Below are 26,750 nucleotides of genomic sequence, written 5' to 3' on the forward strand. Positions count from 1 at the left end.
AAGCACTTTATTAGGTATAGGAGGTGCCTATTAAGGTGGGCACTGAGTGTATATACATTGAGAACAATGGTATGACCTTTGATACATCATGCATCAACCAATGTTAAGGAGTTTTGTTCACTGTTAATATAGGATATTTGCTAGTTGTCCTGTTTATCTGCTTCATTAACGGCACTATAATCAAGAAGTTATATGGCACAAACCACCAGTTTATATCTAAGTGCATGAGGGGCTTGTCTATTCCTAAACTGCGTTCATTACTTACCCATGTTTGTACAGCTCACTGTTGCTAACTATGGATAGACAGTTGAGGCCTTACTCATCAAACAAGCATATGACTTCTACATTACCACAGATAAAATAGCAGAGGACTTCTGTGTCAGAGGCAGAGCAATTTCTAGAGAACTGCTTCTCAGCAGCACTAATTCATTTAGGTCAGAAGAGTAAAGCAATATAATTGTTATCATTCATTCGTTATGTGCCAGGTCATGATGTAGCTGATCATGGCCTTTCCATGACCATGATTGTTCTTGGCAACTTTTTCTACAGAAGTGGTTTGCCATTGCCTTTTTCTGGGCAGTGTCTTTACAAGATGGGTGACCCCTTAGCCGTTATCAATACTCTCCAGAGATTGTCTGCCTCGCATCAGTGGCCACATAACCAGGATTTGTGATGTGCACCAGCTGCTCGTACGACCATCCACCACCCGCTACCACGGCCTTACGTGACCCTGATCGGGGAAGCTAAGCCAGTGCTACACCTTGCCGAGGAGCAACCCGCAGGCCAGCGGAGGGAAGGAGTACCTTTCATTTCCTTTGGTAGAGACATATCTCCACCCCGCTACCCCAATTGTTTAGACTTTTCTAATGAAAGGTCATCTACTTGATACATTAACGCTGCTTCTTTCCAAACTAAAACAATGCTGGATGCACTCGCTGGGTGAAACGGTATCTGTGGAGGCAAAAGGTGTAGGTCAACACCCTAATGCTGGTTCTTGTCCTGAAACACTTCTGCCTTCACAGATTCTGCTTGACCTGCAGAGTTCTTCCAATACTCTATTTTTGTTCCTGATTCCAGTACCTGCAGTTTCTATTTGTTTTCTCCCCCACCCCACAACCAAACCTGCCTGACCTGCCAACAACTTCTGGCATTTTCTGCTTTTATTTACATGTTTTAATTTTCTGTAGATAGTAAACATCAGCTTTGCTAGAACAATGTCAGATATTCATCCAGTTACTGGGATCACTGCTGTGGTGGACAGTGATTATTCCATCTTTAACTTTGTCATTGACTACATATTAAAATGTGGTTCACACACACGAGTCACACAACTCCAGCAACGTACGCAAAATGCTGCAGGAACTCAGTAGGCCAGGCAGCCCGATCTGCTGACATTCCCCCAGCGCTTTGTGTGCGTTGCCTGGATTTCCAGCATCTGCAGATTTTCTCTTATTTGTGACACAACCCCAGTAGTTTGGCTTCAGTCCTAACCCCCAAACTTCTGTGTGAAGTTTGTGATGGCTTTGTTTTCTCCTGGCGACTAACTCCCTACCACATCCCAAATACATGCTGATTGGAAGCTTACTTGACTAATGTTTCCCCTCATGTAGGTGGGTGGCAGGAGAGTTAAGGGGTATTTGATGAGTAGGTGAGGGAGAATAGATTGCAGAGTGATTGGGATTGATGAGATTGCCCTGAACATCACCATGAAGTTGATGGACTGAGAGGCTTCTTCCTACGTCATTAGAAATTGTGAAGGATGTAATAAATGAAAAATACACTCAGGGGCCTCTTTATTTACCTCTTTACCTCCTGTACCTAATGAAGTGGCCGTTGTGTGCATGTTTGTGGTCTTCCTCTGCTGTAGCCCATCCACTTCAAGGTTTGACATCCCTCATTCATTCATTCATTCATTCATTTGTTCATTCATTTATTAATTATTCCTCCCCCCCCCCTTTTTTACCTCTCTTTTTTCTCTCTCTTTCCCTCTCACAATCACTCCTTACCTGCTCTCCATCTCCCTCTGGTGCTTCCCTCCCTCTTTCTTTCTCCCTAGGCCTCCCGTCCCATGATCCTTTCCCTTCTCCAGCTGTGTATCCCTTTTGCCAATCAACTTTCCAGCTCTTGACTTCATCCCTCCCCCTCCTGTCTTCTCCTGTCATTTTGGATTTCCCCACTCCCCCTCCCACTTTCAAATCTCTTACTATCTTTTCTTTCAGTTAGTCCGGACGAAGGGTCTCGGCCCGAAACATCGACTGTACTCCTTCCTATAGATGCTGCCTGGCCTGTTGAGTCCTACCAGCAGTTTGTGTGTGCTGCTCAAGGTTGGACATGTTGTGTGTTCAAAGATGCTCTTCTGCACACCACTGTTGAAACACATGGTTATTTGAGTTACTCTCACCTTCTTGGCAGCTTGAACTAGTTTGGCCATTTTCCTCTGACCTTTCTCATTCACAAAGTGTTTTTGCTCACAGAACTGCCATTCACTGGATGCTATTTGTTTCTCGCACTATTCTCTGTAAACTCCAGAGACTGTTATATGTGTGAAAATTCTGGGAGAGCAGCAGTTTCTAGATACTCAAACCACCCTGTCTGGCACCAGCAATCATTCCATGGTCAAAGTCACATTTCTTCCCCATTCTGAGGTTTGGTCTGAACAACTGAACCTCTTGACCATGTCTGCATGCTTTTATGCATTGAATTGCTGCCACAGGATTGGCTGATTAGGTATTGGAATGAACGTACAGGTATACCTAATAAAGTATGTTTCCTATTAATATTGTGTCCTCTACACAATATATTATTTTCTGAGAAAAGGTTATCCCTGGCATTCTTATGTCCTCTGCTGCTCCCTGCAACCAAGACTTCCTCACAAGTTTACTTCTTTGGAGGTTATTCATCTCTCCACAGGAAAGGAACTGCATCATCTAACCCCTACGTACTTCTGAGTTGACCATTAACAGTGGCCTGAGAGCAGTTTGTTTGACCATTCTCTGCAGTGGCTGTCATTCAGGCAGGAAGATAGCACTCTTTTTCTGATATTTTTATATAAACACATATGGTTTACTGGTGTATTTTTTTTTATCAAGGGAATTAATGAAGGTTTTCCCTGACCCAGATCTCTGAGGCAAAAATCAAGGCCTCAGCCTAAGGTAAATCTCAATAATCTTTGAACCTTTATTGTGAGACTGAGTGTACTCTCTCTGAAAATGTTCCTAATTTTGGAAGCACTGATGTTTGATGGTAGTGTGGAAGAAAGAAAGAGATAGGAAAATACAATTTCTTAGATAAATTAGTCCACGAGGAGTTAATTCTTTTATCATTGACTCCTGTAAGAAACCCTGGGATGTTACTTCATCAGCCTTGTAGCTGGAACCGACATCACTATTTTTCTTTTATGTGTGTCTCGGTTCTAATAAGCAATTTCTATTCAGAATATGTTTTAAAGCAAAGCCTCCTGATGTTTTTGACAGTGCTGAAGCGCAACTCACTTTTTTACACTCCCCCTTCCTTTCCACGAAGTCTGCTGGAACATCTATTCATAATCACTTTCCATTTCCTGGTGAACGGCAAAAGGAGTCTCCTGTGCTAAGCACCCGTGTTATACACACCTTATTTTTGCTCCAGTTCAGAGATGATTTTAAGGCTTTTTGTTAGCTTTTGGAAAAATCTGACATTTTTGGTTTCTGTCCGCATCCAATTTCATTCTTTATAAAGCGCAACTAAATTAAAATAAATAATAATATCAATTACAGCCTAATTCAGGCTTCAACATAGTTATTTCTTCGACAATACCTTTATTTTTTCCCCTCTTCAGGTTTTCCATATCCACTTTTTTAACTGCCATCAGTGACCATTATATCTCAGAAACAGTTCAGATTTAAATGAATATTTTGAAATGTCATGGGACATCCTCAAAGGAAAATGAACAAAAATATAAATTCTGCCTTGCTGATCTGGAGTTTCAACCGTGAAAATGTTTTCCAGGAAGAATTTGGGAGAGGTATTTTGTTTACTACTGTCAGTTAAAACTGAACAATTTAAGCACAATTTAAAACTCGCTCCTCTGCAGGAGTTGGACAAAACAAGGCTGCTGCCCTCCAGCACTGGCTTCTGCCTATGATTATTTGTGCCTAATTCTTTGTCTTTTTGATTCAGTGCAGCAACTCTGGCTCAGTCCCTGCTCTTTTGCCTCTTTGTGTAGCCCGAAGGCAGTGCCTAGTTTTTAAAAAAGAAATCCAGGAATTTGCAATTAAAATTGACAGCCAGCGGGGTAACTTTGAGCAAGTCTCTGCACGTTGGCCTGTTCACCCAGCATCACATCACTTTGCACAAACATTGGCTGTGCCGGATGCCATTTTCCACAGGTGTGGAGGCAGCCCACTGTGTCACAGCATCAGCACAGAACCTGAGATGTGTTTTTTTTTTATTTTGTGGAACTCAGGCGACCAGGAAAGAGATTTATTTTAATGCAGAGCAAAACAGTCCAAAGAGATCGTGAGTAATGGTTGACCTAAATAGTTTCATGCATGAAAACACACAATGAGAAGCATTTACAAGCCATGGATGTTGGGATTGGGGTAGTATGCAAATTTATGGATGTCCTTTAGGCAGGTTTAAGTTTCAATAACACATTTGTCGATATTGATGTCTCAGTAGTACAGAGAGGCTTTCTCCAAAATTTCAAAATCGACATCTGTTTAATTATCACATCAGAACATGAATGGCTGTGATAAATAGTCATATTTAAATAAAAAGCAAAGGGAAGAGATGTTTTCCTTGTTAATTTTATTATTAATGCCCCTGCATTGCTCGATGAGATTATTTTCAGTTAAAGAACATGAAACAGCTCAGCAGATGAACAGGCCCTTGGCCTATGATTCTGTTACAAGCACGATACCATTCCAAACTAACCCCGTCTGACTGCACATATGGTCTCTGTTGCTCCACTCCCTCCTATTCACGTCTCTCCAAATGCCTCTCAAACTTTGCTCTTCCCATCACCTCCCCTGACGGCCTATTCCAAGCATGTACCACTTACCTCAGAAATCTCCTTTAATCTCTCCCCTTCTCCCCTTAAACCTCTCTAGTATTTGGCATCTCACCCTGATGAAAAGATTCTGACTATCCACCTGATCTATGCCCCTCATCATTTTATAAACTTTGATCAGGTCACTCCTCAGTCTCAGACAATCTAGGGAAAACGATCCAAATTTGTCCAGACAATACAAGACAAGCTGCTGGAGGTACTCAGCAGGCCAGGTAGCATCCAGGGAAAGAGTACAGTAGACACTTCGGGCCGAAACCCTTCGGTAGGAGGATTTTGTGTATGTTGCTCGGATTTCCAGCATCTGTAGATTTTCTCTTGTTTGAAATTTGTCCAGGCTTTCCTTGTAGCTGAATCTAGGTGAAACTTGCCTGCACCTTCTCCAAAGCCTTCACATCCTTCCTGTAACCTAGCACTGGAACTGTATATAACATTCCAGATACGCCCTAACAAAAGCATTGTACAACCTTTACACTCAACACCCTGACCAGCGAAGGTCAGTAGGCTGCATGCCTTCTTTACCACCCTTTCTACTTGTGTTGCCGCTTTCAGGTTGCTATGGACTTGCAGCCCAAGATCCCTCTGTACATTAATGCTCTCAAGGGTCCGGCCATCTACTGTATACATTCTTCTTACATTTGACCACACGAAACACAACAACTCACGCTCGTCATAATTAAAATTCATCTGCCATTTCTCCACCTGCAATTCCAATTGATCGACATCCTGCCGGATCTATGAACAAACTTCCTCATTATCTACAACTCTGCCAAAGTTTGCAAAGCTACACGGCAGTCCACCTACATTGTCAACCAAATCATCCATACGCTGTATATCCCACAAACAGCAGAGGTCCCAGCACTGATCCTCGCATGACACCACTAGTCATAGGCCTCCAGGTATCTCCTCTTTGCTGACAATCATCACAGGCACAGCTCAAAGATGCACACTTAGCCCATTGCTCTACTCTCTCTACACCAGGGGTTCCAATCTTTTTTATACCATGGACTGGTACCATTAAGCAAATGGTCCGTGAACCCCAGGTTGGGAACACCTGCTGTATGTGTGGGCAGGCATAGCTCCAACACCATCTATAAATTCACTGATGATACCACTGTTGTTTACAGAATCTCAGAAGGTAATGAGTAGGCATGTGGGCTGGTTGAGTGATGTTACAACAACGACCTGGCACTCAAAGTTAGCAAGACCAAAAAATTGATTGTGGACTTCAGGAAGGGAAAGTTGGGAGAACACAAACCAGTCATGGGTTCTAGGCACCCTCTCAGGTGGGCTGCAGAATGGGTTCGTCAATCAAGCTTGTGAGCGTGCATTTTTCTAGCCAATTGGTGTTTCAATGAGGTGGTATTTAACTCCCTGCCTCTTCCTACAGTCTTATTGAGACTTGACCTAAAGCACAGCAATGTCTATGCTCCCTGCTTACCTTCGTTCTTGTTCCAGGAAAGAAAACCACCATCTAGATTGACTCTGTAGAGGAACGGTATTCATTTGGTATTAAGTTACTGCTCCCTAGCTGCATTGTCGGCGTTAGCTTTCAGTTTGAGTTTTACTTAACAGCCCTGTTGGCCGAGCTTTTATTGTTTTCTCTTTAATTCTGCACAGTTTTTATTAAGAGTCAGTGAACTGTTCATCTGTTTCAGTGCCTGTCCCTCTGCATGTTGGCCATAACCGCTCACTGGTGTCAGTAAGATCAGCAGAGAGAGAACAGCTGATCAGGGCCCTGAATTTCATTGGGCAGACAGGAGAGAGGCTGAAGTCAGTAGAGGCTGGTTTGGCTGACGTGGCTCGTACGGAGTGACAACCACTCCAAACCAAAGTTCATTGGTGATATGGAGCAGGAAGTTAAAATCAGTGGAGTGTGGGATGGCTGAAATGGTTTGCACAATGCAACAAGGCTTTCAGGCTGACAAAAATCAGGTGGCAGCCACCATCGTTCTCGATGCCACAATTTAGCAGCAGTAGCTTTCAGCCGGGACAGTCCTACATCTTCCTATCAGCCTCAGCCACTAATGCCTTGATTCCCTTTGTAGTCTCTGGACCAGAGCCGAGTGTACCTCCACAAGGCAGATACTTTGGTGACCCAGACGGCTGACTTTCCACACCCAGCCAGGTCGGTTCGGTGATGACGTGTGTAAACTGGCTTACACGGTGAATCTTTCAGATGGACACCCAATCATCCTGTTCAACACCCTGAAAGAGTAATGTTTTCTTGCAGCTCAGTCCTTCCAGCAATTCATGGTCGAGATCAGGAAAAGGTTTGATCTTCCAGTGCGGGATCAGGAGGCAGCACACCGATTCCTGGACCTGCATCAAGGGAAAGGGACAATGAGGTCTATGCAGTAAAGTTCGATTGAGGTGGGGTGCAGTGAGAGACCTTGACACGGATGGTTAGGACACAAATGCTGGAGTATCCAAAAGCAAGGATCAAAGCACAGGACAAAGCTGGAACAAGAACTGAGCAACATCACAATGCTAGACAATATCTCTCGTTGGGCTTACGAATGAGCACTGAGGTTTCTGTTCAGCTGTTCTTTAAGTACTCAATTCTTGGTGCCCAAAACATGCTTGCCAATTAACAGGACAGACCTAAACTTTTAAAGAGGCCATGCCAGCTATCCATACTCTAGAGAATTAGAGCATCTAGACCCTGGAAGATGACGCATTTGGGTGCATCTTGTAACATTATCATTGTTTTCAGGTGTGGGCTAAGTGCAGTGTGTGACGAGCCGGGCAGTCTAGATAACCTGATAAATCTGGCCATTCAAATTGACAACACTCAATCGAGTGACACAGAGAAAGAAACTGATTGGAAAGCTGAGCCTATTGGGCCTGAACACCTCCCTCTGCAACTGGATCCTAGACTTCCTGACTGGGAGACCTCAGTCAATCCGGATCGAGGGCAGCATCTCCAACACCATCACACTGAGCATGGGGGCTCCCCAGGGTTGCGTGCTCAGTCCACTGCTGTTCACTCTGCTGACCCACGACTGTGCTGCAACACACAGCTCGAACCACATCATCAAGTTCACCGATGACACGACTGTGGTGGGTCTCATCAGCAAGAACGATGAGTCAGCTTACAGAGAGGAGGTACAGCGGCTAATGGACTGGTGCAGAGCCAACAACCTGTCTCTTAAATGTGAACAAAACAAAAGAGATGGTTGTTGACTTCAGGAGGGCACGGAGCGACCACTCCCCACTGAACATCGACGGCTCCTCGGTAGAGATCGTAAAGAGCACCAAATTTCTTGGTGTTCACCTGACGGAGTATCTCACCTGGTCCCTCAACACCAGCTCCATAGCAAAGAAAGCCCAGCAGCGTCTCTACTTTTTGCGAAGGCTGAGGAAAGTCCATCTCCCACCCCCCATCCTCATCACATTCTACAGGGGCTGTATTGAGAGCATCCTGAGCAGCTGCATCACTGCCTGGTTCGGAAATTGCACCATCTCGGATCGCAAGACCCTGCAGCGGATAGTGAGGTCAGCTGAGAAGATCATCGGGGTCTCTCTTCCCGCCATCACAGACATTTACACTACACGCTGCATCTGCAAAGGAAACAGCATTATGACGGACCCCTCGCACCCCTCATACAATCTCTTCTCCCTCCTGCTGTCTAGGGAAAAGGCTCCGAAGCATTTGGGCTCTCACGACCAGACTATGTAACAGTTTCTTCCCCCAAGCTATCAGACTCCTCAATACCCGAAGCCTGGACTGACACCTTGCCCTATTGTCCTGTAATGCCTGCACTGTTTTTGTGCACTTTATGTAGTCCTGGGTAGGTCTGTAGTCTAGTATAGCTTTCTCTATGTTGTTTTATTTAATTACATAGTTCAGTCTAGTTTTTTGTACTGTATCATGTAAACCATGGTCCTGAAAAATGTTGTCTCATTTTTACTATGTACTGTACCAGCAGTTATGGTTGAAATGACAATAAAAGTTGACTTGACTTGACTTGAATGCCCAGAGCATCCTTCTCATTAGATCACCATCTGTCTTCACCTTCTCCCTCAGCACCCAGTACCCAGTCTGCAGAGAAGCCCATGCACGTGGGGTGCATTCACTTATCTCAGGAGAAATGAGATTGTCATAGAAGAACAGGTTTCTGCCTCTACTGAGTCAATCCAGGAGACTTCTGGGCATCATGTCCCATGAGGATATTCTTCAGCATGAAGGGGAACTCTGACAGGTTGATTCTCCCTGGAATCATCTTCACCCAATTGCTTAATGCTCCCAGCTTCCTTATTGATGGGATCCCAGACCCATGAGCTTCAGGCAACTGGGAACCTCATGGAGATCTCTCTGGTTCAAAAATGGAGAGTTCCAACTCAGCAAACGAGAGAGAATACTGATGTCAAGGCTCTGCATCATCGGCCTCTGAGCACCGGCAAGATCCACCTTTCCAGGCATCCCCTCCAACTTGTGTTAGAATGCAATGACAGAGCACAGCTCTCCTTCTAGCTTGTTGGTTCTCCTGAAGAGCTGCTAGTGTGTGGCCTTCCTTGGCTATTTCAACATAACCCATGGATCAATTGGTCCCTAAAGGTGTTCTAAGAGTGGGGACTGGCACGTCTGTCTATCTGTCTGGGTCCAGCTCGTGCCCCAGTCAGATTATCCACTCCTTGCCAACTGCTACTGTAGACCTGTCTGAAATGTTCCAGCTGAATTTGTTGACCTTGACATCTTCAGTAAGAAAAGGACTACCTCCCTGCTGCCACACCAGTGATGCAACTGTGCCTTTGACCTCTTAAATTGTACTAGTCCTTTCCAGGGCTGGCTCTTTTCCCTCTCTCATCCAGAAACACCATCAAAGAATACATTAAGGAGGCATTGGCTTTGGGATTTATCTGTCCATCAAGCTGATCGGCAGGGTAGGGTTTCTTTCTCTGAGTAAGAAGGATAGCAAGCTCCTTCCTTGCATTATTTATTGGACCCTCAACACCATCACTGTGAAGAACCACTACCCTCTTCCCCTGCTTGCCTCTGCGTTTCAACGTCTTCAAGGAGCAACCGCATTCTTCAAGATACATCTATGCAATGCCTGCAACCTGGCTCATGTCCGAGAGAGGGATGAGTGGAGGATAGCATTCAATACCTCCACAGGCCACTACGAGTACCTTGTGATGCCCTAAGGTCTGGCCAACGACCCTGGTCAACGATGTGCTCTGGGACATGTTGAATCAGTTTGCTTTTCTGCATTTGGACATTCTTATCTGTTCTCGCTCTCACCAGGAACACGTCCAGCATGTCCAGAGGGTTCTTAGACAGCTCCTTGAGAATAAATATTACTCCAAGCCAGAGAACCATCAGTTCCATATAGAACAAGAGTCATTTTTGGGCTATGTACTCACCCCTTCCAGTGTTCAAATTGACCCATGTAAAGTTCAGGCAATCCCAGAGTGGCCAAAACCATCTATGATCAAACACATGCAGTGCTTCATGGTGTTTATTGCAGCTTCATCAGACACTTCTGTTCCACCACGGCTCCCATAAATGCATTCACTAAGAAGCCAAGTGTAACTACAATGTCCAGAACTGAGAACATCTGGTTGTCAGGGAGAATCTGGAGCATGGTGACTCTGGTTGGATAGGGAAGAACATTCCATTTTGGTATGGACAGATCACAAGAACCTCTCCTAATTATGGGTTGCTAAGACACTCAACTCCCAGTCAAGCCCTTTGGGTTCCCTTCTTCACCCGGTTTAATTTCAGCCTCACTTTCTGTCCTGGCAGCAAGAATACCAAGGCTGATACTCTCTCTTGTCAGCTCAACATGTCGGAGGGCAACGCCAATCTAGAGCCCCTCATTCCTCTCTCATGTATTGTTGTTCCGGTGATTTGAGGAACAGAGGTGGAGGTGAGAGCTGCCCAACGGTCGGATCAAGGCCCAAGTGGCAAACATTGCAACCAGCTGTTTATCCCTGCCACAGTGCATCCCAGAGTGTCGCAATGGAGTCACTCCTCCCATCTGGTCGGACATCCAAGGATTCAATGGGCACTGGAATTTATCAAGAGATTACTTTTGTGACTAGCTATATCCCAGGACACCCACAACTTCATCTCTCCCTGTACTATTTGTGCCCAGAATAAGACATCACACTGGCACCCTAAGGGTCTGCTATGTCCACTGCCTGAGCCTTACCACCTCTTGGTGGGTTTCATTATTGGATTGTCCCTGTCTGTTGGAAACACTACCATTGTGGTGGCTGTAGATTGATTCTCCAAGGCTGCCTATCAATGACTGTGCAGCCAAGTACAGCTCCAACACAATAAACTAGTTTGCTGATGACAACACTGTTGTGGGCTGTATCAAAGGGGGTGATGAATCGTCATACAGGAAGAAGATTGAAAACTTGGCTGCGTGGCGTAATAATAACAACCTCACACTCAATGTCAGTAAGGCCAAGGAACTGTTCGTAGACATCGGGAGAAGGAAACCACGGGTCCATGAGCTAGTAATTATCGGAGGATCAAAATTGGAGAGGGTTAGTAACATTAAATTCATGCTTGTTGCTATCTCAGAGGACCTGTCCTGGACTCATCATAATTGCAAAGGAAGCACGACAGCACTTCTACATCCTCAGGGTTCTGTGGAGGTTTGGCATCTCATCGAAAAGCTTGGCAAACGTCTATTGATGAATGGTGGAAAGTGTGCTGACTGACTGCGTTGCAACCTGGTATGGGAACACCGATGTCACTGTGCAGAAACTCCTACAAAAGGTAATAGATTCGACCCAGTACATCACAGGTAAAACCCTCCCAAACCTTTGAGCACATCTACATAAAATGCTGCCGTAGAAAAGCAGCATCCATCGTCAAAGATCCTCACCGCCCAGGCCATGCTCTTTTCTCGCTTCTGCCATCAGGTAGAAGGTACAAGAGCCTCAGAACTTGCACCAACAGGTTGAAGAACAGTTACTACTCCTCAAGCATCAGGCTCTTGAACAAACGGGGATAGCTACGCTCATTTATGGACCCATTTAAGGACTCTATTATCTGGTTATTTCATTGCTATTTATTTATCTGCATTTGCATAGATTGTTTACAGTTTATAGTTCTTGATGTATATAGTTTACAGTTACTGTTCCATAGATTTGCCAAGTATGTCTGCAGAAAAAGGACCTCAGGTATGTGGTGACATGTATGTACTCTGATAATAAATTCTACTTCGAATTTCGAACTTCATCACTGATTTGTCCCCATCTGATGGAAGCACTACACATTAGGGTGGCTGTGGATCGATTCTCCAAGGCTGCCTACTGCACTGCTCTCCCTAAGCTCCGGTCAGCTCGTAACACTGTCACCCTCATGGTTCAGCACATGTCCAGGCTACGTGACTTCCCTCAGGTCTAGTGTCTGATGAAGGACCACAGCCCACATCCCGTTTTTGGAAGGCCTTCTGTTCTCTTTTGGAAGCCACAGGCAGCCTCCCATCTGGTCTCCATATCCAATCTGAGAGAGTGAGTTGGGAACTGGAGACAACCCTGCTCAGTCTTGTCTCTTCCAACCCTACATTCTGGTGCTCTCAATTGTTTTGGGCAGTGATTGCCCACAATAACCTCAGTTGTCCTCCACTGGCATGTCTCCCTTTTGAATGCCAGAAGGGATTTCAGCCACCACTCTTCCCTGACCAGGAGAATGACATGGGAGTTCCTGCTGCTGAACAGTTGGTCCAACTCTCCAAGCACATGGGGAGTCGGGATGAGGCTTCCTTGCTGCGAGCTCAGAAACAACATACCCAGCAGGCTGATCAGCTCCACTGACTGGTGAGGCCTCTGAAGCCAGAGGAGGAAGTCAGGCTGGCACCTAGGAATCTTCCTTTGAAAGTCGAGAGCTGCAAGTCGGCCCCATGCTATGTGGGATCACTCATAGCGGAGAAGGCTATCAACAAGGTCTCATATAGATTGCACCTAGCATCATCAATGGAGATTCACCTCATGTTCCATGTTTTCCGGATCAAGCCAGTGACAAGCTCCGTCTTTGTTCCCATCTCTCCCCACTACCTTTAGCTTGGTGGATGATTCCCTGGTCTATTCTGTCTGGCATCTCCCACCATCTCATTGGGTGTGGGGCAGGGTCCAGTACCTTGTTAATTGGGATGGGTATGGCCCTGAGGAGCATTCTTGGGTTCTGGCCCATGTTATCCTGTGGTCAGAGGTGGAAAGTATGAGTAGCTTCAAGTTCCTAGGCATCAACATCTAAGAGGATCTATACAAGGTCCAACAAGTTGATGCAATCATGAAGAAGGCACACCAGCAGCTATATTTCATTAGGAGTTTGAGCAGACTTGGTATCTCGAGGGATGTACAGTGGAGAGCATTCTGACTGGTTACGTCACTGTCTGCTATGGAGGCTCAAAAAAAAAACAGGATCTCTACAGGCTGCAGAGGATTATAGACTCAGCCAGCTCCATGATGGGCACAAATCTCTTTCAATTCTGTTGACACATTTTCCATTGCTGATCCCTCAATGAGGACTGGTGTGTGTTCTCCCAACTTCCCCTTCCTGAAGTGCACAGTCAATTCCTTGGTCTTGCTGACACTCACGGTTGTTGTTGCAGCACAACTCAACCAAACAAACTATCTTGATTCTGTACCTGTGCTAATTGTCAATGAGGTGGAGACATTACTATTGATCCGCATAGATAGTGGTCTCCTGGTGAGCAAGTCAAGGATCTAGTTGCAGAGGGAGGTACAGGGGCACAGGTCTTGAAGCTTGTTGGTTAGTACTGAGGGGATGGTGGTGTTAAACACTGAGCTGTAATCAGTAAATAGCAATCTGATGTATGTATTGCTATTGACCAGCTGCTCCAAAACTGAGAGGAGAACCACTGAGAATGTACTACTGTTGACCTGTTGTTGTGGGAGGCAAATTACAGCAGGTTAAGGTCCTAGCCAAGACCAAGATACTTCATCACTGTAGAGTGGTACCACGAGTTAGTCATTGAGGCAGTTCACCTTGCTCTTCGTGAGCACCAATATGATTGATGCCCTTTTGAACCAGATGGGAACTTCTGACTGCAGCAGTCAGAGTTTGAAGATGTCAGAGTTAGAGAGAGAAGAAATCATACGGCATAGAAATCATAGAAGCAGGCCCTTTGGCCCAACTCATCCATGCCGACCAAGGAACCCTTGAACAAGCCCCTTTCTGAGATTTTAGTTGTGGCAAAATACTGCTCAACCGAGTGCAGATATCAGACAAATCAGAGTAACTGGATTGGTCTAGAAAATTGGTGGTGACATCTAACAGACTTTCACTGGGATGTGTATGGAACCTGATGGATATTCAACAATGTAGCCAAAGATGAAAAATGAAACAAAATTTGAGGATGGGTATTTGAGGAACTGAAGTGGTTGTGAAATATGAATTAAAGCAAGAGGTAAATATGTAGAATTGATACCAATATGGTTATGAGTAGGTAATTATATATGTCTGTACATCAATATTAAGAAGCAGTTTATAAGTCTAAAGCAAATGTAGTGTTATATTCTCAATATCCAGTGAAGAGAAAGCACTCATGGAAGAGATGGCTATTGAAAGTTGTGACTTCATCTTGGCTGGCCCAAACAGCTCATAAGCTTTTCTATGAGTCTGAAAGGAAAGATTCAGCTCCAGACAGCACTGATCCCTTTCTAATCTTAAGTCACTAGGTTATCCTTTAGCCTACATTCATCCTTCTTAGAGGGTCTGAGGTTGCTTTCATCTCTCCCATACGACAAAAGCTACGTTTCCGCAGCCAATGTTTTACCATGATAAAAGCTAAATACTAGGTGACAAACATCTACGTCCCCCTCGGGTGAAATTCAATTATGTCTCTACTTCTTTGCCGATACTTTGTTTTCCATTTGTTCTGCAGTAAGATACTGATTAAGTAAATAGCCTTTACATTTTATTTCTATAATGTTCCTTATCTATCTGTTTGCAAGATACAGTTATACCTTTTTTTAAATTTTGAAACTGAATGTGTCATAGTTCGATCACAAACAAGAGAAAATCTGCAGATGCTGGAAATCCAAGCAACACACACAAAATATTGGAGGAACTCAGCAGGCCAGGCAGCATCTATGGAAAAGAATACAGTTGACGTTTCGGGCCAAGACCCTTCATCAGGACCAGAAAAAAAGATGAGGAGTTAGAGTAAGAAAATGGGGGAGGGGAGGAAGAACCACAAGGTGATAGGTGAAACCAGAAGAGAGGAAAGGGTGAAGTAAAGAGCTAGGAAGTAGATTGGTGAAAGAAATGCAGAGTTGGAGAAGGAGGAATCTGATGGAGAGGACAGAAGGTCATGGAAGAAAGAAAAGGGGGCGGAACACCAGAGGGAGGTGATAGGCAGATAAGCAGATAAGGTGAGAGGGAAATAGAGAATGGGAATGGTGAAGGGGTGGGAGAATTACCAGAAGTTTGAGAAATCGATGACACATTCCCATTCTGACATGCCAGTCCATGGTCTCCTCTACTGCCTCAATGAGGCCACACAAAGGTTGGAGAAGCAACACCTTATATTCTGTATGGGTACCCTCCCACCTGTGGGCATGACATCAATTTCTCAAACACTTAAGGATATGGGTTAAAGAAGGTCTAGAGAGGATCTGAGGAAGAATTTTTCCACATGTTTGGAATTCAGAACACATCGTCTGAGTGAGTGGTAGAAATGGTAATTTCTTGTGGCTATTTCCATCTGCAGTTCCCCAGCCTAATTGACCAGATAATCTTCTTGTTATCTGCATTCAGCTCAGCTTAGTTTCTGTACTGCTCTGTCAAGCCAGTGAGGTAAATTTTCAAGAAATTTTTCAATCATTTTCTATTTATCAGCATGGCTCCCACATTGTCTCCTATTACAATAGATAGCTGAGGTCCCGTTACTGCCAACATTCCTTATGTTTTACAAATTTCCCACTATCAACAGACATACAGCTGACAGTCAGGCACCGGATCTTGCATTCTCCTTAAGAGGACAAGCACTTATCCTATCTTATGTGAAGTCATGCCTTGTTTTTATGTTTAAGCTCACCTTAAAACATTCTGAAAATACATCATTTTGGAGCTAAAAGAGAGTTACACTAGGTAATGCCCATAAATCAGGATGGAGATGATAACATGCAATTAATGATACTTCATTACTTATTGTCCATTGCACCACTGCCGTTTAGGACAGTAATAACGGTCCTCCATCTCTGGCAGGGTTCAGGGCTTCCTTCATCATGTCAGTAGCTTCTGCGGTTTTCACTACTGTCAGTCATGCAAATCCCAGGAGGAGATTCAGGAATACCATCACTCTCAGATACAGGAATAGTCTTCATAGCTGTTTCCATAACACTTCTGTTTTACCAGTCAGGGTTTTCAGCCCTGAGCTGAACCCCCAAACCTGGAGGACTCGCAGACCACTCGTGGTCTCTACCTGTTTGTCATGGGTGACCCTATCAAAAGCCAAACCATAAAGCCCTGACTCCAACTAACGTCGATCTCTGGGTCACTGAGGAACACAAGCCTTCAAACCTTACAAGAAATTTGTGGTCCTCTTAGAGGTGTTGATGATAGAGACGTGATAAATCCATGCTGCTAGCTGCTTCGTATCACTCCTACATGCACCTAATACAATCTGCATTGTTCATTGGCTGCATGCATCGTCACAATCAGAATCAGGTTTACTATCACCAGCATATTTCGGGAAATTTGTTAACTTTGCAGCAGCAGTACAATGCAATACATAATAATAGAAAAGAAAAAATCTGTAGTGAGGTAGTGTTCATTGTTTCAATGTCCATTCAGAAATCAGATGGCAGAGAGGAAGAAGCTGTTCCAGAATCACTGAGTGTGTGCCTTCAGACTCCTGTACCTTCTTCCTGATGGTCGCAATGAGAAGGGAGTTAATCCATCAATGAGGACATGGAGTCATAGGTGGAGGCTGGTTAAAGGGGGATTTCAGACTTACATCAGGAAGCATTTCTTTACACAATGAGTTGTGGACCCATGGAACAAACCAACTAGTCGTGTAGTTGAGAGTAGCACCTTAGAGACTTTCAAATCTAAACTTGATAGTTATTTCAACACACCATGTGAATAGGAATTTGGCAAGCTTTGTTGGGCTGAATGGCCTGTCTTGTTAAAGTGTCCTAAATGTCCTGGCGATGAGGCCTTTAATGATGCACATAGCCTTTTTCGGGGATCATCAGCAGTGTGTCCTTGCTAATGCAACTCAAAGGCAGTCTGTATCTCTTAAAAGTGAGGCACATCAGAGACCCAAGAAATGGTTGGAGTTTTTTGGGGGGGGGGGGTTGAATCTGTACTGGGGCACTTTAAGCATGCACAGAAGTTTCCAGACAATCCATCAGTAATTGTGGCATAATATGTTGAGAGAACAGACACCTCATTAGAGCCAACACTTTGCCATACAGTCCAAGCCCTGATTTCACTCCATTTTGGGAGACTTGCCATGTATTGCCTGATGCATTTTCTGCATTACAGCAGTGAATGCACATCGAAAGATTCTCCATATGCCAATATAAGCTTTGGCTGCCCTAAAGTCATGAAAACTGATGTATAATCCCAACTGATTTCCGCTTTACATTCCTCAATAAACTGATATCAAACATAATCTAGATTACACAGTTTGGGTACACACTGGTGTGGATCAGTTAAAGCAAGCAAAGAAACTACAATTTATTATCCCATCTGAACCATGATCCTAATGTCAGGTGAGCCATCAACTGTTGCTTTAAGTAGATGTAGTCATTTCAGTTTTCAATAGTCAAGTCAAGTTTATTGTCATTTAACTAGATCTATGTATATAACATATATAACCCTATAATTTATTTAGAAAAGAGACAACATTTCTCTGAACCAGAGTGTAAAGCACATAATACACATAACACATAATAACTTATAAAGGTAAGGATAAAATCTACAGATGTAAAAACACACAAATATAAAGTATACATAATAATACCTGAGAGACAATTGTGTACACTTGGAGACATAAGACTGTATATAAGTGTGTACTCCTGCCTTGATGTGCTGAATCACAATTACTTCAAGCATACAATCTAAAATAAAGCAGCCACTTTTTAACAGAAGGCAAGTTGTGGTGCCAGAATCATAATCCTCCTAAGAACGTTATCAACATGTAACTGGAAACTCACAGTCTGATGATTCAGCAAAGCTAGATCATCTGAGTTTATAGAACTTTTAAAGAAATACATCAGCTTAATACTGAATAATTCAGTGCATTTGACAGGAGACTCTCATTTGCTCACTCATTTGGATTCAGGTTGGTGTTTTTCCAGAATGCAGCAAATTAGAGCAGAACTGGTTAATTTTTGATGCCAATCATTTACTCCGCATCTCAATCAACATTGCGAGAATCGGATAAACACATCTTGTCTTCCATCACTGTGGAATGGGACGCCACCTGTGTATGAGCCAATTCCCCTTTTAATTGTTGAAGTAATTGAAGATTCATGTTCCCAGCAAAACGGCAAGTTGGATATAATTGAGCAGACTGAGAGAAGTTGACACATCAAGTCAGGACAGTGTTTACGTAGAATTTGAATGCAGTGATAATTAACAGTAACCATCTTGAGACAAGTAAATTAAATGTAAGGCAACGTATCTGAGGGGACCCACTTTAGAATATCTACCAGTGTCCAAATTGGGAACAGTTACAGCCTGACATGATAGAGATCAGACTTGTAGAACACACCCAACATCTCCTCAGAAGTTTATAGCATGTATTAAGGCATCAAGGCATTTTGATACTGGGTGAGATTTAAGGGGTAGTGAGGGTGGGGTGCATGAAACTACAAGTGATGCACCATCAATAACTCACTCTGAGACATAAAAGCGAGGTATCGGCTTTTATTGACTGGAAGAAGGAACGAGCAGTGAGTGACCACCATACTACATCCTGGAGACTGAGAGGCCGGGCTCAGACCTCCATCACCTTTATACAGGGGTCTGTGGGAGGAGCCACAGGAGCAGTCATCAGGGGGCGTGTCCAGACAGGTATATGTAGTTCACCACAACAAGTTAAACCAAATCAGAGACTTGTGATAGATTTAAGTATGATGGAACAATGAAAAGAAGGCTATGCCAAAGTTTGAGGTAAAGAAACTAAACAAGAACACAGGAAGGGCATTAGGAAAGCCAGGAGAGGCCATGAAACAGCCTTTGCAAATAGGATTACAGAATCACAAGGCATTCTACATCTACAGTGCATCAAGACGAAAGAAGATAATTAGGGATTGGGTAAGACCATTCAAGGATAAAGGAGGGACCATGTGCTTGGGGGAGCGGGATGTGGGTGAGGTCCTAAGTGAGTACTTTGCATCACTGTTTACAGAGGAGAAGAACATGGAGGATAGGAAGTTCAGTGTGGAGTATTCTAACTGCTGCCAATCGGACTCACACCACCAGCTTCAGGAACAGTTATTACCCTTCAGCCATCAGGCTCTTGAACCAAAGGGGATAACTTCTCTTGCCCCTTCACTAAAATGTTCTCACAACCTATGGACTCACTTTCAAAGATGCTTCATTTAGTTCTCAATACTTATTGCTTATTTATCTACTTATTATTATTTATTTCTTTTTTAATTTGCACAGTTTGTTGTCTATTGCAAATTGGTTGAATGCCCAGTTGGTGCAGTCTTTCATTGATTTCTGTTTTGGTAATTATTCTATTATGGATTTTTAGAGTATACCTGTTGGAAAAAGAATCTCAGCATTGTATATGGTGCCGTACATGTACTTCGATAATAAATTTACTTCGGACTTTTGGGCATTGAACTTTTTAAGGCATTTTGAGATAAAGGGTCTCTTTAGCATTTTGAGATAGAAAGAACACTATGTTGGATAAGTCCCCAGGGCATGATGGGACATACTTCAGGTTATTAAGAGAGGCAAGAGATTAAGTTACTGGGGACTTGACCAATATCTTCATGTCCTCTCTCACCACAGGCAAAGTCCTGGAAAACTGATGAGTAAATAATGTTGTTCCATTATTCAAGAAGGGAAATTGAGATAATCTGGAAACTGCACACTGATAAGCCTCAAGTCAGTGGTAGCGAAGTTACTGAAGATGGTGTTTAGGGATAGGGTTTATAAGAATTTGGAAAATCATGGGACAGTCAGCATGGATTTGTGCGGGACAAATCATGTCTTATTAACTGGACTGTGTATTTTGAGGAGGTGGTGAATGTGGAGCTGAGGATCAAGAATCAAGAATTATGGATGAAGTTTATTCACCATTTACATTTACATCCATGTATTAGGAGCTTTTGATGGTGTGTTGACATGACACGCAATAAAAACAACACCATATAAAGGAACAGTACACTGTTAATGGAAAGACCCTTAATATCGTCGATGTTCAGACGGACTTCGAGGTCCAAGTCCGTAGCTTCCTGAAAATGGCCATACAGGTTGACGGGTTGATAAAGAAGGCATATGGCATTTGTGCCTTTATTAGTCGAGGAAATGAGTTAAAGAGTATTACATTCAGTTCAGGTCACCAAATTATAGGAGGGATGTCAAGGAGAAGGTGCAACAGAGGTTTACCAGGATGTTGCCTGGGAATAGAGGACATTGCTATTAGATTGGATTGTTTTCTCTGGATCAGCAAAGGTGAAGGTGAGATCTGATAGAGGATTATAAGATAATGCCAGGCATAGATAGGGTAGAAAGCCGGTATCTTTTTCTTAGGGTTGAAGTACCTAATACCAGAGGGCATGCTTTTAAGGTGAGAGGGCTTAAGTTTGAAGAAGATATATGGGGTGAGTATTTTTTTTTCACAGAGAATAGTGGGTGCCTGGATGCTTTGACTGGGGTGATGCTGGAAGCAAATACAATAAAGGTATTTAAGAAGCTCTTAGATAAGCATCATGAATGCCTACAAAGAGCGCTGTCACAGGAACACAGCATCCATCATCCAGAGCCCCCACCATCCAGGCGATGCTCTCTAGTTGCTGTTGCCATCAGAAAGAAGGAACAGTCATTATGCCTCAACCAATAGGCTCCTGAGCAAGAGTGGGTAACTTCACTCACCCCAACACTGGACTCATTCCACTATCTACAGACTCACTTTCAAGGACCCTACAACTCATGTTCTCAGTATTATTTATTTCTTACTGATTCATCATTATTATTTTGTTTTTCTTTTTGTATTTGTACAATTTGTTGTCTTTTGCACGTCGGCTGTTTGTCCGTCTTTGTTCGTGTGCAGTTTTTCATTGATTCAATAGCTTTTTACTTCAGTTTTTCTTTGTACTTACCGTGAATGCCTGCAAGAAAATTAATCTCAGGGTTGTATATTGTGACATATATGTACTTTGATAATACATTTACTTTGGCTTTGAACATGCAGGAAGTAACATCATGTAGGCAGAGGAATTCATTTAATTAGGCATTTGATTACTAATTTTATTAGATCTGCAAAATATTGTGGGCCGAAGGGCCTATGCATGAGCTCTATTGTCTATATTTTATGTAATTTATATTGAAATTGGTTTCACATCACTTTATAAAATATAGAGTATTGTTGCAATATGAAAGACTAATTTTATTTTGACCTAAATAATATTGCAAATGGTCTGAAGTACTTTAATCATAAGCACAAACGTAATTAACATACAGATGAGAATTTACTCATTCTACAAAGCATTTTTCTTTAGCACACTCCTATTCATCTCCCTCTCCAGCTCCTATAAAGCTTGCTGTGGCTGCCAACCAACCACTTTCTGACCTGTGTGCGCTCAGCAGGTAGGACATGAGCAGATTGTCTTTCCTCTTTTGTTCTTTGCCAATGTCCTCCTTTCTCTACCTTGCCCCAAGAACAGACAACAGATGTCAGGTTCAAAATGGGAGTAGGACCCAGGAGTCAAGGGGACAGATTGGCCCAGCATGTCCCAGCATATCTTACCTTCAATGGTCACTGCCCACTGATTGTTCTGTCTGTTGTACTTAATACTTTGTTTCAGTGTTTAAGCTCATGAAATCTTTAATCCTATAAGAGAAAAGTCAAATGCAAAAATATTAACATCCTGCAGCAAAAAAGGTACAGTGACAAGGATCTGCGATGGAAAGTACTGACAGTAGCTCTCAGTTTGTAGTTTAGTAGATTAGGGTACATGCCACACATGGGGCTTGTCAGACTACTATCACAAACCCAGATGTAGCAGTCTGTCTGGTCCTTAAGCAGAAGGGATTAAACTTCTTCCAAAATAGATACGGGTCCCTTGTGCAACTGAAGCTCTGTTCTTTTCCGGCTGTGGCTAGTCTTGTACCACTTGTCACCTTTGAATAGTGCACCCTCCCTTGCACCTTGCCAGTAAATCCGTTAAGGATGCATATCACTTGTACTATTATGGAATATGCGAACGTCTTGGAAAGGATGAACTAAAAGGTAAGGCGGAAGGAAAATTTTATTTCTCCCTTTCATTGTTGTACCAGTGAGTTATATGCATGCATATTAAATACAAATATTATGTCACTTAATGTTAAGGATATTATCTCCTTGCCTTTTTCTGGAGAGCTGGACTATATCAACAAAGGATGCTACTCTTTTAAGCTCAGTAGAAACCTCTAGCGAAGAAAAATTATGATCTTCAGGGATTATTTCATAATGTTTATGGTAGCTCTGTTCATGCAACTAAGTTCCACATTACAAGGCACATAGGCCTTAAACCTGTTTGCCAAAAGTACTGAGCATGTTTTAATCTAGTGAGACATGACATGGCATACACTGCCCTCATTAACCATTTAAAAACTCCATAGCCTGGTATCAGCACAGTGAAATCGCTGCATTGCTCCTGTAAGTGCAGACTGGAAGGCCACTCAAAGAATTGTGGAGCTTGCTCTCTTAAAGGGACACTTGTTAGTAGAAGAATTAATGTTGCCCTTTGGTTTCTGTGATCTATTTAGAAACTCCAATTGCTTTGTAAGGAGTTAGTGACCCAATACTAACCAAGAGCATTCTGTTGATCAGAATATACTTAGTGATGAAAATGAGCTTTATTTCAGATTTTTTATTGCCCTCAGTATTTTTCTTTGGCATTTTCCAAAAAGGATTCTGCATTTTCCATTTGCATCTTTTCTCATGTATTACTTCCCAGCCTTTGGTGTGAAATACCCTTGGCTGAGGTGGGGTGGTGGTGGATAACACTGAGACAATTCATTGTAAAAAGAAAGTAATGGATAAACAATTAGGTTAGACACCTCAATTGTGGTTCTCTAGGCCATCTCCAGCCCCTTCAGAGAAGAAGCAGGTTATGAAATAATACATCATGGAAACAAGTCCTTCAACCCAACTTGCTCATGTGCCCACTGAAGCTAGTTCCATTTACTCACATTTGACCCATATTCCTCAAAATCATTTCTATCTGTGTACTTATACAAATATCTTTAAAATATTGTTATTGGCAGCTTGTTCTATATGTGCACCACCATCTGCGTGAAGAAGCTGCTCCTTAGGTCCTTTTTAAATCTTTCCCCTCTCAAATTAAATTTGTGCCCTCTAGTTTTTGCTTCCTTTTCCTGGAAAATGACTGTGTGTATTCATCCTATTCATGCCACCGTTGATTTTATATTCCTCTATAAAGTCACCACTCAGTCTCCTGCACTCCAAGCAGTAAAGTCCTCCACTGCCCTACTCTCCCTTTAACTGATACCCACAGGTCTTCGCAGCATTCTTGTTAATCTTCATCAAATGTTTAAGTGGGTCCTGCATAACTGAATGTTTTTGATGGTTCTTTTGTCCTTTTCCATATTCTTGCACTTTGGAGACGTGTCTTGTGTGGTAGTGTAGTGGGTAGTGATTGTTGCCATCACTTTCAGCTTCCACTGCTGGCTAGCAGTCTTATGAAAAGGAGAGCTGAATGTTTAAGCCTTTCCCTGCCAGTACATATCCTCTCCAACAGCAAGCCTCATGTAGTGCCTCTGCACCGGTGACACACAAAAACTAAACCCCTTTCAGACTCAGGCTGAGCTACAGAGGACGGGGAGGAGGTCTGGCCCCTGCACACGTAGCACACAGGCCCAACAGTGTGTGAACACGCCCTGGTGCTCGTGGACCAGATCACCAGCTATGGGTAAATAGCCCCACTGCCTTGTGGGCAACCTCGGGAGGGACGAAGTCTATGGGAGAAAACCCAGAAGGCAAATCCGGAGTGGAGCCACTAAGGCGGCTGGATGTCATCGAGCATCCTTCCAGCAGCTCCTGCAGCCAAGCTGGTGCCAAATGTATTGCTTCCAAGCTTTCCTTTGGACTATAGTGGTGAGGCCGAGAGGGGGATCTTGACGACTGGCATCTCAGTACCTCCATGCCTTCTACCCAGGCTTGTGATGATCATCATCACCCATTGACCTTCCAGAGAGACGGATGCCGATAATCGGCACTTTGCACTATTCTACCATTAATCTTTCCGACCATTCTCCTTCCCTTTTGTTCTCTGCAGTTAGCTCACTTCCTCTGAATCTTAAAACCTGCATACTTCTAACCTGCCCTCATTCTGCTGTAAGGGCAGATCAGTAAAGAATGACGGACGGACGTCACAGGAGGCAACTAATCAGAACTTATTTCTCTCTCTCTCTATAGATACTGCTGGACCTGCAGTGAATTTCTCCCTCTTTCTTTCTTTTATCTTAGATACCTAGAATCTGCAATATTTTATTTTTACGCACGCAAACGTATCTGCTGATTCCACAAAAGTCAATGGAAATTTTAAAAATAGTTTTAAAAAGGCTGTGTCTTAATTTGTCTTTTTAAACTATTGCCTGTGCCAAACTTCATCCCAGCATCACTCACTTGTGCAGTCTAATGGCACCATTATGTGAGCTCATCCACATATAAAGATCTTGTTTTGACAGCATGGCCTACATGGTAAAATTTATCCTGTCTGTACTGAAGAATATGCTACTGAGTCATGAAAATGTGATGCATTTGTTAAGCAGGTAAAGAAAATTGAGACTGATATCCTTGCCATCAAGTAAAGATACAACTGTTAACAATCTTTGTAAGACTTTTTACCCCATGCGGGTCTTAACTTCTATAAGTCATCTTGATCCTTATATTTTGAGTGGCAGGGTAGAGATATGTCACTTTTTGCCTCCACAGATGCTGTTTTACCCAACTTAGTGCTTCCAGCATTGTTTTAGTTTAGAAAGAAACGGAGTTAATGTACCAACTTGATGACCTTTCATTTTTGGGCAGAGCTTAGGAGGACAGTGGAACCTAACGGCGACTCCTTTGCTTGCATCTTCGGAAACAGCTCTAATTCCATCTTTAATATCTCTTTTTTCCCTTTTCAAGGTTCTTTTGAAAGACCCCGACCTGGAGTTACATGCTGACTTTGGTTCTTTGTGGAAATGGAACCCGATCTCAGGGTCTTACAACTGGCCATTTATCGATATGCCAAGAATGTGGCCTGGAAGACTAATGCATCTTCAGGGTGCTGGATTTTCATGTCTCTGGAGGCAGGTGGATTCAAGGCCGGTGCCGCCATCACCTGATGCATCGTGGGAGATGGAAGATCATAAGCAGTGAGCAGGCTGCTGGCTGTGTGCCCAGAGACCCGAGTTCTTTGGGCACAGAGCTCAGAAGAAGCGAATCAACAGACTTTTAACACCATAAATCAGCAAGTTGCTATGTTATGTCTCCCATTCTGGCTGTGAATTGGGGACATCTCTTTTTCTCTAATAAGGGAGAGAGAGAGAGCCTGTGGTACGTCGAATACTGGGTGAATGAGTAGTCTTTGGAGCACTTCAAGTCTGTGACTTATTGATGCTTTGATTCACACTTGAGTGCTCAGTGGGGGGGTGCCGATGCTTTTTTGCTGGTGGGGAGGGGAGTCATTGCTTTGCTGCTGCTTATGCATGGGAGGGGGAGCTGGGGGGGGCTTTGGGGTTCTAACATTTAACTGTCATTCATTCTGTGGGGGCACTCCTCTGCTTTGCGTTGATGTTTGCAAAGAAGAGTAATTTCAGGATGTATATTGTATACATTTCTCTGACATTAAATGTACCTATTGGGACCTATTGAGAAAGGCCTAAACAATTATGGAGAATTCTAAACAACTGGGGGGACGGAGAGGAAATACTTCTCTACCGAATGAAGCCTAAGGCGCTCCTTCCCTCCGCTAGCCTGCGGGTCACCCTTGGACAAGGTGTAGCACCTACTTAGCCCCATTCCCCCTCCAATCAGGGTCACATGGGAGCAGGTGGTGGTTGGATATCACAAGTCCTGGTTATGCGACCACTGATTTCTGGCAGAGAAACTCTGAAGAGTAGTGATAATGGCTGGGGTCACCCATCTTGTATAGACACTACCCAGAAGAAGGCAATGGCAAACCACTTCTGTAGAACATTTGCCAAGAACAGTCACGGTCATGGATAAGACCATGATCGCCCATGTCAATACCACATGGCACAAAATGATGATGATCTATATATATATATGTATTTCTATTATCTGCAAATTTGCCGATGACACAACTATTGTTGGCAGAATTTCAGAGGATGATGAGGAGGTGTACAAGTGTGAGACAGATCAGGTGGTTAAGTGGTGTTGCAACAACAACCTTGCACTCAGCGTTAGGAAGACCAAGGAATTGATTGTGAACTTCAGAAAGGGGAAGTTGAAAGAACACTCGCCAGTCCTCATTGAGGGATCAGCTGTGGAAAGGGTGAGCAGTTTCAAGT

The 26,750-nt window shown here is 43.4% G+C and overlaps 1 long non-coding RNA gene across 2 annotated transcripts in view; it reads right to left on the reverse strand.

Annotated features, from left to right (window-relative positions):
* The window catches only part of LOC140731405 (uncharacterized), a 274,286-nt gene that overhangs the window by 167,242 nt on the left and 80,294 nt on the right, over window positions 1-26,750 (reverse strand). For both annotated transcript variants that reach the window (XR_012099804.1, XR_012099805.1), the window contains exon 3: window positions 21,976-22,059. This is a non-coding gene — a long non-coding RNA (uncharacterized lncRNA). The remainder of the gene's footprint in view (window positions 1-21,975; window positions 22,060-26,750) is intronic.

Source organism: Hemitrygon akajei, chromosome 8, assembly GCF_048418815.1.
Source record: "Hemitrygon akajei chromosome 8, sHemAka1.3, whole genome shotgun sequence".
Classification (NCBI taxonomy): domain Eukaryota; kingdom Metazoa; phylum Chordata; class Chondrichthyes; order Myliobatiformes; family Dasyatidae; genus Hemitrygon; species Hemitrygon akajei.